We start from the raw sequence: 17,044 nt of genomic DNA, 5'->3' as shown, positions 1-17,044 counted from the left end.
TGAAATTGCATTAAACATTGTGTGTAAGTACTTGTGTGCCTTGTTTTCCTTGGAAGATCCATAGATTTTATCCAGTATCTGAGCTTTGTGCTCTCAATAAGGTTAAAATCCTCTACTGTTGTTCATTCTGCGATTAATTTGACCATTAAATGCTTTGGCCTTTCTTTGAATATTCATAAATCTCCTTAAAATCTTTCAGTACTAACACAAGTTTATTTGGGCTATGGCTTCTTCATAAAGATTGTTCTTGTATGCAGTCATCTTGCCCTCAGATTACCCTCAAAGACAGAAATTGACCTCTTCAATTTCAGATGAGGAAGTGGAGGGAAAGAATGGCTCAAAGATGTGTCACTGGGCACAGGAGTCAGTCATGCATGTTTTGGCTTCTTGGTTTTGTGTCCTTTCCATTATAGGACATTATGAAGAGTCATAAAATCTCCATTTTAATGCACAAAGCTCAGTATTTTTAGAAACCACTTATGTTAACAAAGGTCTCCAAAGTTTAGGTTCTCAAAAAAAATCAAACTAGTAGCAAGGATGAATTTCAATTTAAAAATTAAAAATACTACCCAGTGTATATAGTTCTTCAGGCTCCTGCTTTTTAAATTCTAGTAATAAAGGGAAACATGCATAAGACAGCCAGTGGTTTCCTCAGAACTTACAGGCACAACATGACACTTGATCCTCCAAGCTCTTGGTAGTCAGTTATAATGCATCCATTAGAGAGATGAGAAAAATGGATATGAAATTGAGGTGACATGTACAAAGTCAAAGATGCAGTACTCATGCTGATCTCTTGACTCCAAGTTTATGCTCTTCCATTGCACCATGCCTATCTCTACAGTGTTCTCAGGGCATCAGACCTAGGTTGGGGAGGGGCACACAGGTTGCAGAGTATGTTGCCAGGTGAAACCAATTTTATAGACTTGTACGTTAGAGAAGGAGCAATCTGAAAAAGAAATTCAACACTAAGATAAACAGTGCATTCCCCAAAGTTTGAGTTTGAAGAATTTTTCTAAAAGTATACAGTCTTTTCTCCATATCAAGCAAACAAAGGATAAATATACCTATGAAATCTTCTCCAGTTGGAAATGTAGTCTACAACTTTTTACAAGAATATTTTTTGTGGATTTTCATTTTCTTTTCCTTCCAGAAGAAAACACAGCCTGATTCAAAACTGGGGTGGCAAGAGAGATGTAGGAGAAGGAAGTTATTCCTTATGTCTTTACTGGCTTTTTGTAAATTCCATAGAAACTGAAACAGTGATTATTATTTTTTGCCAACTTCAAACTTTTTTTCCCAGATAGGTCTAAGACAGTAAGTGCCTGACAGAGATATTTTTATGATCAGGCTCTAGAGAAGATTCATTAGAATGCATTTGGAAATGCATGATTTATGTATTATAATTTTGACTTCTAAGACATTTTTATCTGAGTATAGACACATAAAATATTGGAGTGGTTTGCTGGCACAAAGGAATCATTCAAGTTCAGTCAGTCTGATTGAATCTCCACAGTGGTGAAGGAAAGCTTAGAGAAGTCCTCATTTCAGATCTGCAGAAAACCTGAGTTTGGGAGGCCCATGACCCTGATGACCCTGCTCTTTGAATTCCAACTCTGCCATGCAACAGGCCAGGGAAGAGGAGACTGACATTTATTAAATCTAATAAGATGCCAGCCATTGTGTTGGTCAATTTACAGACATTACCATATTTGATTCTAGGACACCTCTGGAAGGTTGGTCCAACTGATCTCTAGCTCGACTTGAGAAAATAGATTTACTGAGGAAGAATAATTTGCCCAAAACTGTAACAAAACACAATAGATTGACCCCTTGGTGAAAGCAAAGCAAATAACCACAACTAGCAGAAAAGAGAGTTAAAAGAAGTTTATTACTTGTATGAGTAATGGGAACATGAAGGATAACCCCCCAAAATAGTGTCTCCAGAAACAAAGAAAGCATGGAGCTTTTACTGGGGGAAATCCATGCTTATTTGTACAGGAAAGACTCATCATCGAGTGGAGAGGTGCTCAGTTCGAGATTATCCTTCATATGCAAGATTATCCTTCCTCATATGTTGCATGCTGAACAGCGGATCGGAATGCCTCCTGGGGACAGAGAATTTAGAATTAAAATTAGAATTAAAATGAGATTATAATTAACAAATATTACCCCAGGTTACCACAGAAGAGTGACTCAGCATGAGTCATCAATTTTGACTAGTTCCTTGTAGTTTTCCTTGCAGAGCCTTATTTAAAACAAACAAACAACAACAAAAACAGCTTGAAAGAACGTTAGCAGTCGTTTGAAGGGGTAGCAGTCCTCCCTCTTCCCCCACAAGCATAAGAATTCTTAAAGTATAAAACCTCTTAAAGTTCTTGCCAACAGCTTAGAAGAAGCCACAGAGTAAGTGGCTCCCATACTCAAACTGAAATCTCTCTACCGTTACATCTGTGCTCTATTACTTGGTGCTTTTTGTCTGGTCTCTATCTGTAAAGTGAGATCGCTAAGCTAACCTTTTAGGATTGTTGAATTATTATAGGTGATTAGTTTACCTAGACCAGTCCTGAAATACAGGCGATCTTCCATATTTAGTATTACCTCTTCTTGCAATTTGTTTTGGTAATAGCTGTAATTTTGCTGCTTGTTTGCTAGCTTGAGTGATTAGGTTGTTATGTTGCTCTTGTTGTTCTTATTTACCATTTAACCCTCCCTCAGCTTTTTCTAAGAGGCAGAAGCAAAAAGGATGACCTAAGATAGAAGTACCTATATGACTTTTGAGGACAGAATAACATTTTGTTCTTCTGTTACTTGGAGTGAGGAGCTGCAAAGAGCTACAGGGGAGAGAATAAGGTGATGCTGTCTGCTCCCTAGAGAATGTAGGACTACCAGGTGTCTTTTCAACTGTGTGACAAGGTTTTTGAATAGCTTTAATATCCATTACTTAAGCAGCTGCAGTCCGTTGCTTCAGAGAGGAGTGGAAGCGAGACAACAACCAAACTGCACTCTAATAGGGCTATAGTATTTCCAAGTTGTTTTGTCATTGTGGGCAGTGTTGTCCAAGCTTGGTGCAGGGTAGAAAATGTGGACAGAAGAACTTCAGCAGAATCGGTAGAATTGGTAGGTAGAATTGGCAGTATTTTGTTGCCTATAATTGATAAAATGCTTGCAGAGCTTAGGAAGAACTATCCAGAAATTGCTTTACTCTCTTCCTTAAAGGTGCTAGAGTACTCTGCTTGCAGATAAAGAGTGGCATAAGAGCTACAGTAAGACTGGGCTCCCCATGGCTCACACCTGTAATCCTAGTTACTTGGAATATTGAGATCTGAAGGATTATGATTCAAAGTCAGCCTATGCAAGGAGTTAGGGATACCTCATCTCCAAAATAACCAGAACAAAATGGATTGGAGGCATGGTTCAAGCAGTAGAGCATTTGTTTTGCAAGCATGAAGTTCTGAGTTCAAACCACAGTACCCCCACACACAAACACAAAAAGAACAATAGTAAGCACATAAGTAAGCCAGAATGGTTGGAAAGGGTAATGACTGTTCCTCTTAGAAAGATATTTTGATAGTTCCATTCAGTAAACATTGACTAGTTCTTAAACAAAAATGATTAAGGCACAACTTTCATCTTTAATATACTAACAGTCTGTAGGGGACTAGTCTTATAAAGAAACTATGTAATGCAGCCTGGTAGGCTGTGCAATTGAGGTGTGAATGGAATGTAGTAGAAGCCCAAAATAGACAGGGCAATTATTTACCTGGTGGAGAAGTAATAATTTATTTTTTTTTATTTTAATAATTTATTTTTTAAAGGGTAAGTAAGAAGTTGTCAATCAAAGGGGAGAGGGAGAATATGCTAGGCAAAGCGGTTACAAAGTTCCAGTACCCATAAAGAGAACTGTAAAAAAGAATCTGTGAGTCTTGACCATAAGACAGTGAGCTCAGAGACCAATCTTGGAACCAGAGTAAAATGTCTGGGGCTTGTCATTATGAGAGTCAATGGGCTCAAGCTGCCACTTCTATTATTTGGTTCCAAATAACTCACTTAGACATGCTGAATCATGTTTTCTCATTTGTAAAAATGAGAACAGTTCCTATCTCACCAGGTTGTGAGGATTAAATCATGGTAGCACAATGCTAGCATGCAGTTGTGCTCCATAAATGTCACCTTTTAGTAGCATTCATGGAATCGATAGTCACTTTTGTAATAAAATTAATAACATTGTCTTAGAACATAAATAGTGTTTCCATTAACTTCTCAAGGTCTTTTTAAAGAAAAGGTGTAAGACTGGGCTGGCCAGTTTGTGATGATGGAATCTTCTCTCTATGTGTTGTCCTACTCAGTAGCCCTGAGCTCCATCTGACTACCGAGTACTTGGAATGTGGTTAGAACAGCTAAAGAACTTAAAGTATCATTTTACTTAATTTAAATAACCACACAGCCTCCGTCACTACTATATTGGATAGTGGATGTCTAGAGTGGTGGAAACATAAAATGTTTTACCTGTAAGAGATCTTAGAGATTGATAGAAAGCCCTCCTCCTCCCCCATCTTGCCCAGGGTCATACAGTTAGTTAATGGCAAACCTGGTATTAGAACCCAGCAGCTCTTCTCATTCCCTAGGAAAAAAATTATTATCCTGAGGTCGGGTTTGATTATCTTTTCCACTTTAAAAAGTGCTATTGCCCAAGCATCATGAGATCTGAGGTCCCTCTTGATAACCTCTCCTTCCCTCCCCTACCAGGCACATTTCTGCTCCTTTGGTTCCAGATATGATATACATGTTGCTTTCAGTAGCCCTATCTCCATTACTTACTGACAGATATTTAGTACCCTAGTTTTGGCAAACATTTGGAAAATGGCAAAAATAATGGAAACATATGTTGGCAACAGAACATTTAGTACGAAGTGCTAAGCTTCATTGTTTTCATAACTACCATTTTTTTGTTGTTATATTGTTATTATTTGTGTTATTTTCCTTGAGTGTTAAACTTGTGTTAACAAAAATGCAGGCCTTTTTATACTTATGAAAAATGAGTCCAAAATCTCCATCATTAGAAAATGGAGATTGTTAAACATTTTAGCAGTCATTGGTTAAGAAAAGGTGATCAACAGGTTACTCCAGAGGCACCTGCACACCCACGTTTATTGCGGCACTATTCACAATAGCCAAGTTATGGAAACAGCCAAGATGCCCCACCACTGACGAATGGATTAAGAAAATGTGGTATCTTTACACAATGGATTTTTATGCAGCCATGAAGAAGAACGAAATGTTATCATTTGCTGGTAAATGGATGGAATTGGAGAACATCATTCTGAGTGAGGTTAGCCTGGCCCAAAAGACCAAAAATCGTATGTTCTCCCTCATATGTGGACATTAGATCAAGGGCAAACACAACAATGGGATTGGACTATGAGCACATGATAAAAGCGAGAGCACACAAGGAAGGGGTGAGGATAGGTAAGACACCTAAAAAATTAGCTAGCATTTCTTGCCCTTAACTCAGAGAAACTAAAGCAGATACCTTAAAAGCAACTGAGGCCAATAGGAAAAGGGGAACAGGAACTAGAGAAAAGGTGAGATCAAAAAGAATTAACTAGAAGGTAACACCCACACACAGGAAATCAATGTGAGTCAACTCCCTGTATAGCTATCCTTATCTCAACCAGCAAAAACCCTTGTTCCTTCCTATTATTGCTTATATTCTCTCTACAACAAAATTAGAAATAAGGGAAAAATAGTTTCTGCTGGGTATTGAGGGGGTGGGGGGTAGAAGGAGGGGGTGGAGTGGGTGGTAAGGGAGGGGGTGGGGGCAGAGGGGAGAAATGACCCAAGCCTTGTATGCACATATGAATAATAAAAGAAAAAAAAAAGAAAAGGTGATCAAGGTGAAGACTCCTCATCTAAATGATAGTTGCACTGGCAGATTCTGGTTCAACTATTTTTGAACTCTGAGTCTATTAGAAGGATTTCTACTTCCAGGGGAAGGGCTGGATGGTAAGTTGTGGTGAATTTCAGTCAATGTCAGCTCATAGTTGCTGAGGAGCAGTTGTCAAGAAATACCTTTTCAGAGATCTGTATTCTGATTACTAATTACTGCTTCTGATCTTGGAGGTGCAGACACCTGGGGTCAGCCATAAACTCACCCCTCTCCTCACTGTTGTAAACCTCTCTCCCACTGGCTGAAGCAGGTCCATGAAATCTAAAGGACCAGCACACTATTCTTTTTGCTTAACCCCCCCCTTAATTTTTCTCTTTTTACCCTTAGGGACAAGCATTTAAAGCCTAAAATAGTCAAAAGCAATCACCTATGTGGGAAAGTTAGTATATCAGGATATCAGGACACATGCCCACAGAAAGGCACAGGCTTGCAAAAGACCCAGAGAAGACTTTGTTTACACCTCGGGATGATCACCAGTGTAGACACAGCCTATACTAATAAAAAAAATTAAATAATCTTAATTTCCAGAGTTACTGCATTATTAGATTCAAATGTCTAATTCTCAACTCAGAAATAAAATCACAAGAGATACAAATAAAAAGGAAAGTATGACTTGTTCAAGAAAAAAAAAAAAACCAATAGAAACTGCCCTGTAAAATATCTGATTGAGGATTTACAAGATGAAGAAATTAAAGCAGCTATCTTAAAAGTGCTCAAAGAATTCAAGGAAGATATGGATAAAGTCAAAGAAACAAAATGGAAATATCAATAAAGAAATGAAAAACCTAAAAAGAAATAAACAAAAATTCTGGAGCTGAACAGTGAAATAACTAAAATGAAAAATTCCCTAAAGGGGATTCAAAGGCAGATGAAGGCAGAGTAAAGAAAGAATTAGTGACCTTGAAGATAGGACAACAGAAATTATTGAAGCTGAGAAGAAATATCAAAGAACAGTGAACAGAATGCAGGGATCTGTAGGATGCCAGCTAGTAGACCAACATACACATTATGGAGTCTCAGTAGGAAATGAGGGAGAGAAAAAAGCAATTAGAGTACTGAAAGAAATGATGGCTAAAAAATACCCAAATTTAATGAAAGACATTAATATAAACATTCAAGAAGCTCACAAACTTCAAGTAGGATAAACTCAAAAAGATCCATGCTAAAACACATTTATAATCAAACTGTTGAATGACAAAGAGAATTTTGAAATCAACAAAAGAGAAGTGACCCATTATAGACAAGAAATCCTTCATTAGTTCAGACACTTTGGAGACACAGAGGTAGTAGGCTAATACATAAGTGCTTTAAAAAGTGCTTAAAAATCTGTCAACCAAGAATAAAACTTCACTTTTGGATAAAACTCAAAAGTGAAGGCGAAATTAGGACACTCCCAGAAAAACAAAAATTGAGAAAGTTCATTACTACCAAATTTAACCTGAAAGAATTTCTAAAAAGAGTCTTTCAGATTGAGTTGAAGGATACTAGACAGTAACTTTAAATCATATGAAGGAAAAAAAGATCTCAGTAAAGGTAAATGCATGGGAAAATTTTAAAGTTGGGGTTATTTTAACTTTCATTTGTAACTCCTCTTTTTGCATTCTACCCAACTTAAAAGAATAATAGTCTTTTAAAAAACTGATAGTTTTAGGGCTTGAGGCTTGGCTCAAGTGGTAGAGAACTTACCTAGGAAGCATTAAGCCCTGAGTTCAAATTCTAGTACCACAAAGAAAGTTTTAAAAGCTAGTTTATTAGTCAGCTTTCCATCACTATAATGAAACACCTGAAGAATTTAACTTATAAAAAGAAAAGAACTGTTTTGGCTCATGGATCTAGCAGTTGCAGTTCAAGACTGAGTGCCCCTTTGCTTTTGGCTGCTAACAGGTGTGGCATATCGTGGCAGAATCTTTGTGGACTAGTATAACACTTACTTCACAAGTCCAGAAGCAAGGAAAGAGAGGAAGGAGAAAGAGGCTGTAAGGAAATATAGGCCCCAAAAGTGACCATGTGGAGAGGAGTGATCTGGCCAAGAGATTCTTTATTGCTGGGTGGGAGAGGGAGAGAGCCAAGAGAGAGAAGCAGGAAGGGCAGGGGCTTAAATACCCCTCAGTGAGACTCGGCATGATCTGATTGGTTAGGATCTTATGGTTCATGCTGATTGGAGGTTGGGCAGAAGGAGAATTCAAGCTAGACTTGAGACAGGACTGTGACCCAGGAAAACAGAAGCTTAAGGGTGCAGTAAGAACTGAAACCTATTGGCGCCATTATTGCCAACATTCCTCCCTTTTTTGTTTGTTAAGGAAGGGGGGCGTTGTGTTCGCTCTGGCTTCTTCGAGCTGGCAAGGGGTGGCGTAGGGGAAGGGAGGGTTACTTGGCAAACAATGTTGGGGTGCTGAGCCTCATGATGGCATACACCCAGGCTCCAAAAATGAAGATTTCCTCTTCCCTGAAGTTGATGAAGGTCCCTTGTAGCCACAGGTCATAGTCTCGAGCCATTCCTCCAACCTCCTCATGGTGGGTATCAGCCAACTATCCTGGCATTTTGGAGAGGTTGGTATCCCTGGAGGTACAACTGGTTAAACTTTTGATTAGCAATAGAGACATGCAGTGTGATACAAGGGAGGAAGATTAAGAATAGGAGAGCAAGAACATAGGCATTGGGATGGGCATTGGCCAGGAGAACCACTGTGAAATGTTCTTCCCTGGACAATTTCAAGAGTCCTCCAACTACAGAGAGAGAAATGGGTGGCCATACATCATCTAAGACCCAAATAGGAATATTACAAGGAGCATAAAAAGGTGTCTGTTCAGGGACTACATACCTAGGGATCTGAATTCTGCAAAATCCTGTAACTGTCAGGAAAGCTGTAAGCTGTCTTATGGTATGTGGGTTGGGAAATGGAAGATTGGGTTGATGCATTTATGACTCAGGGAGTGAGTCTGTCCCTTTAAGGCCACACCTAGGTAGGTGACCTGTGGGAGGCAGGGGCTGTCAGGATTTAAATGTAACACCCTTGGATAAAAGAGAGCTTTAGCTCATTATTTTATATAAATTGACACCTTTAACCTTTTAAATGTTTGTTCCATATTTAGATAAAGTATAACATAACACTGTTACAAGGTGGTCATTTAAGACACATAAGCAAATATGTAAATGAGCTCTGATTTACTAGTACTTAAAGCTTGACAAGATCAGCAGAAAACACAAATAATTTCTTTGATAAAATCTTTCTCTGTAATGGTTTTTTGTAGATGTTACTCAGAGCAGAACAATATTAAGATAACCTTGTTATTTCATAGACATAGAGGATTTGATTTTAGTTTGACATGACCCTAAAAATCTTTTAGGCAACTCTTAGATTACATTCAACTTTAACTTTATCACACATCGAAGTTTTTTATTATGCACTTTTAAAACTTACTTAAACCTTTACACAACATACTAAACCCTTTGATGGTTTGTCCTTATCTTTCCTATTTGAAACAATCTTTAGGACAAACCCTTCTTTCCGAGATCCCTTCTCATCCAAAAAAACCATTCCTTTTTCCTTTAACTTCCCCAAAAATACATTTATTACCTATCTATACCCTTTCCAGTTGTTTACTTTGTAACTTGTATTTTAAAATTAACTTTTATAAGAATTTTAAATTTATTATAAGGGCTTGAACAACTAATTAGTAGCCCTTGTTGTTTTAAGGAATAGGCATAAGGCCTCATGTCCCTCAGGCTTGAGGGGATATTGTTTTAGGTGTGGAAACTGTGAGGGATTTTTGAGTTTTATTTGAATAGGGAGGGCCGTCCTGGCTTCCCCTACACTCATCTCATCAGTCCACACTGTGGAATCTTCTTTGTTCCTGAAGGAAGGGGCAGCAGAGATAGCTGCCTGGGGGGAGGAGAATTTGAGCTTTTAATTGAGATAGTAAATCCTGTCCCAGCAGGGACACTGGAATTTTAGGTACTATGGAGAAAGAGTGACAGGAGAGGAGGTCTCCCCAAGAGCAGGCCAGAGGCCAGGTAAACTAGCATTCTAGGGGCTGGCCAGATTTGCCCTGAATGATAACTTTTGTCATTGGACCAGGGACCAAGAGAAAAAGGTAAAACAGAGAAATGGGCTCCACTGTCTAGGAGGAAAATGACCTTTTGTTTTTCTGCCATTATGGCTTCTCAACATTGATGCCAAGAAGTGGAGTGTGGCCAGGAGGCTTGGACCCATCAATCCATAGAAGGTGGCACCTCGCCTTCCATCTGGTGACGGGGGCACTTAGACCTCCAGTGGTTACCCTTGCAGAGGGCAGGGTCTCGGTTGGGGGCGGGGCTGTCTCCCGGGCTGTCCCCCTTTAAGCATTCTCTGCAGAAGTGCCCCTCCTGTCCACGATGGTAGCAAGTTCAGGATACAGGCCCCAGTTGGGTGGGACCCTCTCTGAAAGCAGCAATGAGGCCATGGTGTCTCTTATCTTTTTCTCTCCTGTTAGGAAGGTCCTGGATATACAGACATAGCCATAAATACAGACATGGCTAGCTGTATTACTTGGCTCAATGACTTTTCCCTTCAGCCACAGTCTGAGTTTTTTACAAATATCTGGGGCTGACTGTTAGAAATTTATCTTTGAGGAGAACCTCTCTCACCTGTGACTCTGAGTCCACCGTGGTATGCTTTCTGATAGGTTGTTGCTGTAAAGTAAAGTTGTTATTTTACATTGACACCTGACACTCTGGAGAGCAAGTCTCTGAGCTGTTCTGGGCCTCAGTTTCCTCACTTGAAGAATGAGGGATCTGGTCTAGGTTAAACTACATTTTTCTACTATGAGATGGCTGAAGTGACATTAATGCCACTTATCTTCTTTACCATTTTTTAATTTTTTTTTTAGTTATGCTGGGGAATTGAACCCAGGGCTTTGCACATGCTGGGCAGACATTCTCCCATTGAGCTACTTCCTCAGTCTCAAATATTATTATTATTATTTTTTACTTTGGCTGTACTGGGCTTGAACTCAGGACTTTATGCTTGTAAAGTGGCACTCTACTGCTTGAACCACATAATCATTTCCAACCTGAGTGGCCTGGGCCAGATCCTATTGCTTTTCAAATGAGGTAAAAGTCTGGTCTAGTAGAAGCATAATATCCTTTCATGTCAGTTGAAAAGTTTGGATCACAGAGATAAAGGCTTGAATGTATTTGGGCATCAGTACAGCTGTTTAGATGTTTTTAAATTTCCCTTAGATCTGATAACTGGAAGGGGACATACAATTTGCCCTCTTCCTACCATTGCCTGTTGGAGAGGGAAGCACTCATTAAGAGGTTCTGAGTATTGGGGTGGCTTAGAAGGTAGAAATTTGTATAGAGGACCTCAGTTTACTTTTTTACTTTTATAGAAAAGGTCTAATTGGAGTATGGTATTGTAATTTAAGGAACCCTGTGAAGGCCACTTCTCTTGGTCACCCAAGGCATACTGAGGCCGACCTCAGTACAAAGCTTCCAACATCTACCAGCCAGAAGACTGGAAGATGCAGGTCCCATCTAGAAAGAACAAAATGTTAGGATCCCATCTTTTAGCTAAAAGCAGGCAGCCTCTTTAATAAAAAGATATCTTTTCAACAAAGAAATCATTTGTACAGTTAGAGAAGGGCATTCAGAGGGCATTTCAGGCCGATAACAGTGCTGTACGAGACAACTAGTGTTAATATTTGGAGGGAAAAATTTATGCTGAGGCCAAAGGTATAGAAAATTCTAAATGAGAAGTTTAGAGACCACAGTAATGTCTATTTTGTTATTTCTGGAACTATAACCTTGAGCTAACAATTGGCTTACAAGGGCTGGGTCTGATGCCCCAAGGTGTGAGGTTGGGCTAGGAGCAGGACTTGTGCAAGGTGCCACTCCCTCCACACACACCTGGGACAAATGACCCAGCCCCTCCCTCCTTCCTGTGTACTCTGTGCGTGTTTATTCTAGGGGAAGTGGTGGCGGGCTGCAGCCATGGCCACATGTGGCTGGCAGCCCAGGATGTGCTGGATCCTCTCTATGGAATTTCTTAGCTATGGCAGGCATTTTTGCTGTGTCCAGAAGCTGGCATCCTGTGCACAGGTGCGTCTGTTTGCTTTCCTTCTTCCCCTCGTAGGGGCGGAGTTAGAGCGTAAGCGTGGCAGCTGCAGGTTTTTGTAAGCGCTTTTGTAAAGCAGCTGACTTAAAGTTACTTTAGACTGAGAGGCCTGGCAAACTAGTTGGAATAACTTAAGTCATAAGGTACCATGCTACAGGGTCCCAGTAAGCCCAGGGAGGGGAAGGCAGACAGAGACAAAGGACACGTGGTGAGACCATGGAGGAGGCAGAAAAGGTGTGCTGACATCTTAGGTAAGGGAGGGGAAGGCAGAGCCTGGAGGCATGACACATGCTTAAGGGATTAGCCATCACCTGTGTCTCCTGGTTGCTCCCATTGATTGGTACTGGCAGACTTTCAGCAAAAATGAAACCTCCACTCTCTGGTCACCGAATAAAGCATGAGCTCTCCCAGAGCTGGAATTGGCAAGGAGTGGCTTGCTTAACTCTATGACAGGGGAAGTTTTTCAGGAAGATAGGAGGAGATAGGTATGGTAAGCAGTGCAAGAAGTCTGTTCATGTGGGGAAGGAGGAGGTTTGGAGAGGAATTGGCTGATTTAGAAACTGGTTTACAGGCTGATAGAATCTGCGCAGGGGAACAGAAAGTACAGAGGGAGAGTTTGAAGTCAGAGAGCCGGATTTAGACGGAGGTATGAAAAGGCTTGGACATAATGGAATCCCTCCCCATTGTCCCGATCACTCACAGTAGTTATATGTTCCGTAAAAGGTTGGGATTTAAAGACCCGAAAAGGGGCCAGTGATTTTGGTTGTCTAAAGGATAAATGGGCCAGATTTGAGTGCAAAAGTGGATTAAATTTTTTGGTTTTATGTCTGGAATCAAACCCAAGGTGTCTAAATTATTGAGAAGGCATCTCAATGGGGATTCAGACAGCAAAGAGGATGTAGAGGCACTCATTGTGTGGGACCTGGTCCCGTAATGGGAGAGGAGGATATTATGTACTGTGGGGTGTCCCCACGCAGCACAAATACCCAACAACAGCACAAGACCCACGAGAATCAGTCATCACTGAGTTCTAGTGGCATGTTGGGCCGAGTGGTCGAGGGCTATGGGTCACCTAGGCCCAGACTTTTTGACAAGGGGTCTCTGAGACCCATGACAAAATGGATCCAAGCCCGACAACTGAGGGAATCCCTCTGCCACCTGAGCCACCCAGAGATAGCCAAACGGGGAGTGTTTGAAAACCCCGGAGACACCAAAGGGAGCTCGAGAAGGGTATGTGGACTCACCAAAGAATGTTCGGTGTTGGATGCAAGCAGAGCAATCGGGAGGATGAGTCCTGGCCAGTCACTTCCTCAGGATGGTCGTGGGGTGAGTTGGAATGGGGGTCCCACCAGGATTAGTGGGGAGCCCCCATCCGAATCATGGCACCAAATGTAAGGAAATATAGGCCCCAAAAGTGACCACATGGAGAGGAGTGATCTAGCCAAGAGATTCTTTATTGCCGGGTGGAAGAGAGAGAGAGAGCCAAGAGAGCCAAGAGAGAGAAGTAGGAAGGGCAGGGGCTTAAATACCCCTCAGTGAGACTCGGCATGATCTGATTGGTTAGGATCTTATGGTTCATGCTGATTGGAGGTTGGTGCAGAAGGAGAATTCAAGCTAGACTTGAGGCAGGACCGTGACCCAGGAAAACAGAAGCTTAAGGGTGCAATAAGAACCGAAACCTATCAGCGCCATTATTGCCAACAGAGGCCCTGTAAGACCTGAGGGGGTTTTATAAGCCTCTCATGAGGCCACACCTCCAAAGGGTCCCCAGCACATTTCAATGGTGCTACCCTGAGAACCAGCTCTCTAAAACACTGACCTGTGTGGGGATATTCAGCATCCAAAGTATAGCAGCTAGTATTATTGTAACTTTGGTTTGTAACTCCTCATTTTGTCTTCTACATTATTTAGAAGATTGCTATGTAAAAATATTAATTTATGCTTTTGGGCACACAATGTATGAAGGTATAATTTTGTAATATCAGTAACTGAAAGGGGTGGGGACAGAGCTGCATAGAAGCAAATTTTTATATGTTATTACAATAGACAAGTTTTTTTGTATGTATAAATCTGAGTGTTACAATTGTAAGATGTTAAATGCCATCCCCATGGTAACCACAAAGAAAATAGCTATACTATATATATATATATATATGTACACATATATATACTCTCTCTATATTATATGTACATATATATGGAATTGAAACATTAGCTTGCAAAAAACAAGGAAATAAGGCACAAAAAAGCATAAGGTATAAAGAAAAGAAAAGCAAAATGGCAGAAATCATTCCCTCCTTATCTATAATTACCTTAAATGTAAATGTCTTAACCTTTTTAATGAAAAAAACAGAGATTGCAGAATGGAATCAATTCTGTGCTCTCTATAAGAGACATTTTATATTTAGAGACACAAATAGGTTGAAAGTAAAAAGAATGAAAAAAGATATTCCATGCAGATGGCCATCAGAAGAGAGCAGAGGTAGTGTAAATAAAGACAGTCACAAAAAGACAAATAAGACAAATACTAGAGTTAGGATGTGGCTGAAGTAGTAAAGCACTTACCTAGTAAGCGTGAGGGCCTGAATTCCGTCCCTAATATAGACGCACAAAAAAGAGATATAAACTGAATTATTCCACTTGTGAGGTATTAGAAGGAGACAATTCATAGAGACTGAAAGACAGAGAGATGACTGATCAGGTACAGACACAAGTCTGCAGCATCCAGTGTAGTTAGTTACCTTTGAACTAAGAGGCCAATATGCTGATGCATTGTGGCCTTGTTGTGGTACCTAAGTTTCTTTCTGTAGGGAGAAATCCCAGCCTAGCTACAAGTGGCTGTAGTTAAGAAATGGCAGGTGGTGACTGCAGGCTTGCTACCTTGCTCTCCTGCTTCCTGAGACATAGGTGTGGGTGTGGAAGCATCCGTAGCTAAAGGGAGGTAGGGACAGGTCAGTGAGCACTTTACTCACCGTATAAACAGCATTCTTGCATGACATCATGGAAGTACTTAACTTGTCCTACTGAGCACTTCCCAATATGCCCTGCTTGGAGGACAGCATCCACAATCTTGAACTTGATCTTAAGTTGGCCATGCATGATTTCTGAAGTTGCATTAATCTCTCCACTCCAAAAACACTGTAGTCTATAGTCACAGAATGTTCCAACAGGCCCTGCTTTCAGCCTTATCTGCACTTTGGCCAGTTTAGCGTACTCATTCTTTATGTCTCCTGAAAATGTCACTTACCTCAGATAAGTATTCCTTGACCCCACCCTTAAAAACTAAACCAACTTCCCCTGTATTGTGTGTGCAATACACACACAGTCATTGCATCCTTCATGATGTTTTCTTTATGATTCTTATCATAGTTTGTAATGATACTTTATTTTTATGATTGTGTTTAATATCCTCTCCTCCTTAGACTATCAATTCTATGAGAGTGAGATTAAGATTAAGTCTATTTCATTTACTGCTGTCTTTCTAGGATCTTGTGCAGTCCCAAATCCTTAGTAAATATCTGTTGAATTAGAACATAAATAAATAAAAAATATTAATGCATAGGGACTAGCTGCTTTAGCGACTAAACACAAAGAATTTTTGTTGCTAAGGGAATGAACAAATTGCCTGTCTTTCTGAGGACTGTAGCTTAGTTAGCTTTTACTTCTCTGGGAGAAGTAGACTTGACTAAAGACAATTAGGACACAGAGAAGGAGATTAAGTGGCAAAGAACCAAAGAAAAGTTATTAATGAATTTGTGATTACCTGTGAGTGTGACTGTTAGGAAAGTTCAATTCTGAACATCTGGGCAAAGTAAGCTCTTAAGTTATTTCATGCCCCGGAAACAAAGGGCAAGACAATTTGCCACCGCTCTCCAGTTCATTTTTGATGAGTGGATGCTGTATCAAAGTCAATTTTTGCTGACAGATGTGAGTAGAAAAAAATGAATAAATATTGCTTTGTGTAAAAGAAATAAAAATTGTTTGTGATGAAAAAATATTTCTTATTTACTGTCCCTATGAGTCTTCTGTGCAGATGGACTCAGATGGGCCCATGCTGCACTGAATCATGGATGTGCAGATGCCTGAGGTGAAGGTGGATTGGAGTTGGTGGATTTTAGCTGCCTGAGCAAGTGGAAGATGCATGGGCTGGTGTTCCTTTGTGAAAGAAGGAGGTTTTCGTTTTTTTTTTTTTAACTTGTGCTCTGTTATATGTAATGTAACTTTCTCCTCCTTCCTCAAACCCACCTTTCATGGTGAAATCATTACTAAAATTCTTCTCTAATGCTTATGTAGTGGGTTCAGTTTGGGCAGTGGTGGGATTTGAAGACTCCTGCTATGAGATGAGTGAGTAAAGGCAGCCACATTTGCAATATGCAGACCAAGGTCCCCTCAAACACATGATCATGAGATAAGAGTCCCTTCACGTCCATGGTGTTCCTTCTGAAAGTCCATAGGCCCGGTCTGATCATGAGAAAAGCATCAGACTCACCCACCTTGGAGGAACATTCTACTAGGTAACTCACCAGTGTTCTCAAGACTGTCAAGGTGATGGAAACAAGGGAAGACTGTGAAGTTGCCACAGACCAGAAGAGACTGGTAAGATGCAGCAACTGGATTTAATGTAGTACCTAGGTTGAATCCTGGAACAAAAAGAGGACATTAATGGAAAAGCTGATGAGATCCAAATAAAATCTGGATTTTTAGTCCACAGCCATGTGCCAATGTTTGTTTCTTAGTTTTGAGAAAAGAATGATGCTAGCAATTGTGGTAGGGTGTATTATGACTCTCTGTATTATCGCTACAACTTTTCTGTAAATCTAAAAGAATTTCAAAATAAATCGAGAATTTAAAGGTGATATCACAAAACTGAAATAGTTTGGCTCCTTGTTAACTAGGAGGGAAAGAAAATAAAATAAAGTGGGAGAAAAAAAAGGAAAACTGAAGCTCCCTGCTAAGTGGATAGTGGCATCCATTGTCATCGAAGTTCTTTGACATT

The 17,044-nt window shown here is 40.2% G+C and overlaps 1 protein-coding gene and 1 long non-coding RNA gene across 2 annotated transcripts in view; one reads left to right on the top strand and one right to left on the bottom strand.

The window, feature by feature from the left end:
* Parm1 (prostate androgen-regulated mucin-like protein 1) overlaps positions 1-17,044 on the top strand; it is a 109,058-nt gene that overhangs the window by 21,721 nt on the left and 70,293 nt on the right. The gene's annotated exons all lie outside the window — the stretch shown is intronic.
* Positions 1,915-16,669, bottom strand: LOC141410949 (uncharacterized). The gene is made up of 3 exons (XR_012435762.1): positions 16,572-16,669; positions 14,614-14,643; positions 1,915-2,108 (listed from the first exon to the last, which is right to left on the bottom strand). It is a non-coding gene; the product is annotated as an uncharacterized lncRNA (long non-coding RNA).

The sequence above is a fragment of the Castor canadensis genome, chromosome 9 (genome assembly GCF_047511655.1).
Source record: "Castor canadensis chromosome 9, mCasCan1.hap1v2, whole genome shotgun sequence".
Classification (NCBI taxonomy): domain Eukaryota; kingdom Metazoa; phylum Chordata; class Mammalia; order Rodentia; family Castoridae; genus Castor; species Castor canadensis.
The sequence above is the reverse complement of the archived record's forward strand: the minus strand, read 5'-3'. Positions and strand labels throughout refer to the sequence as shown.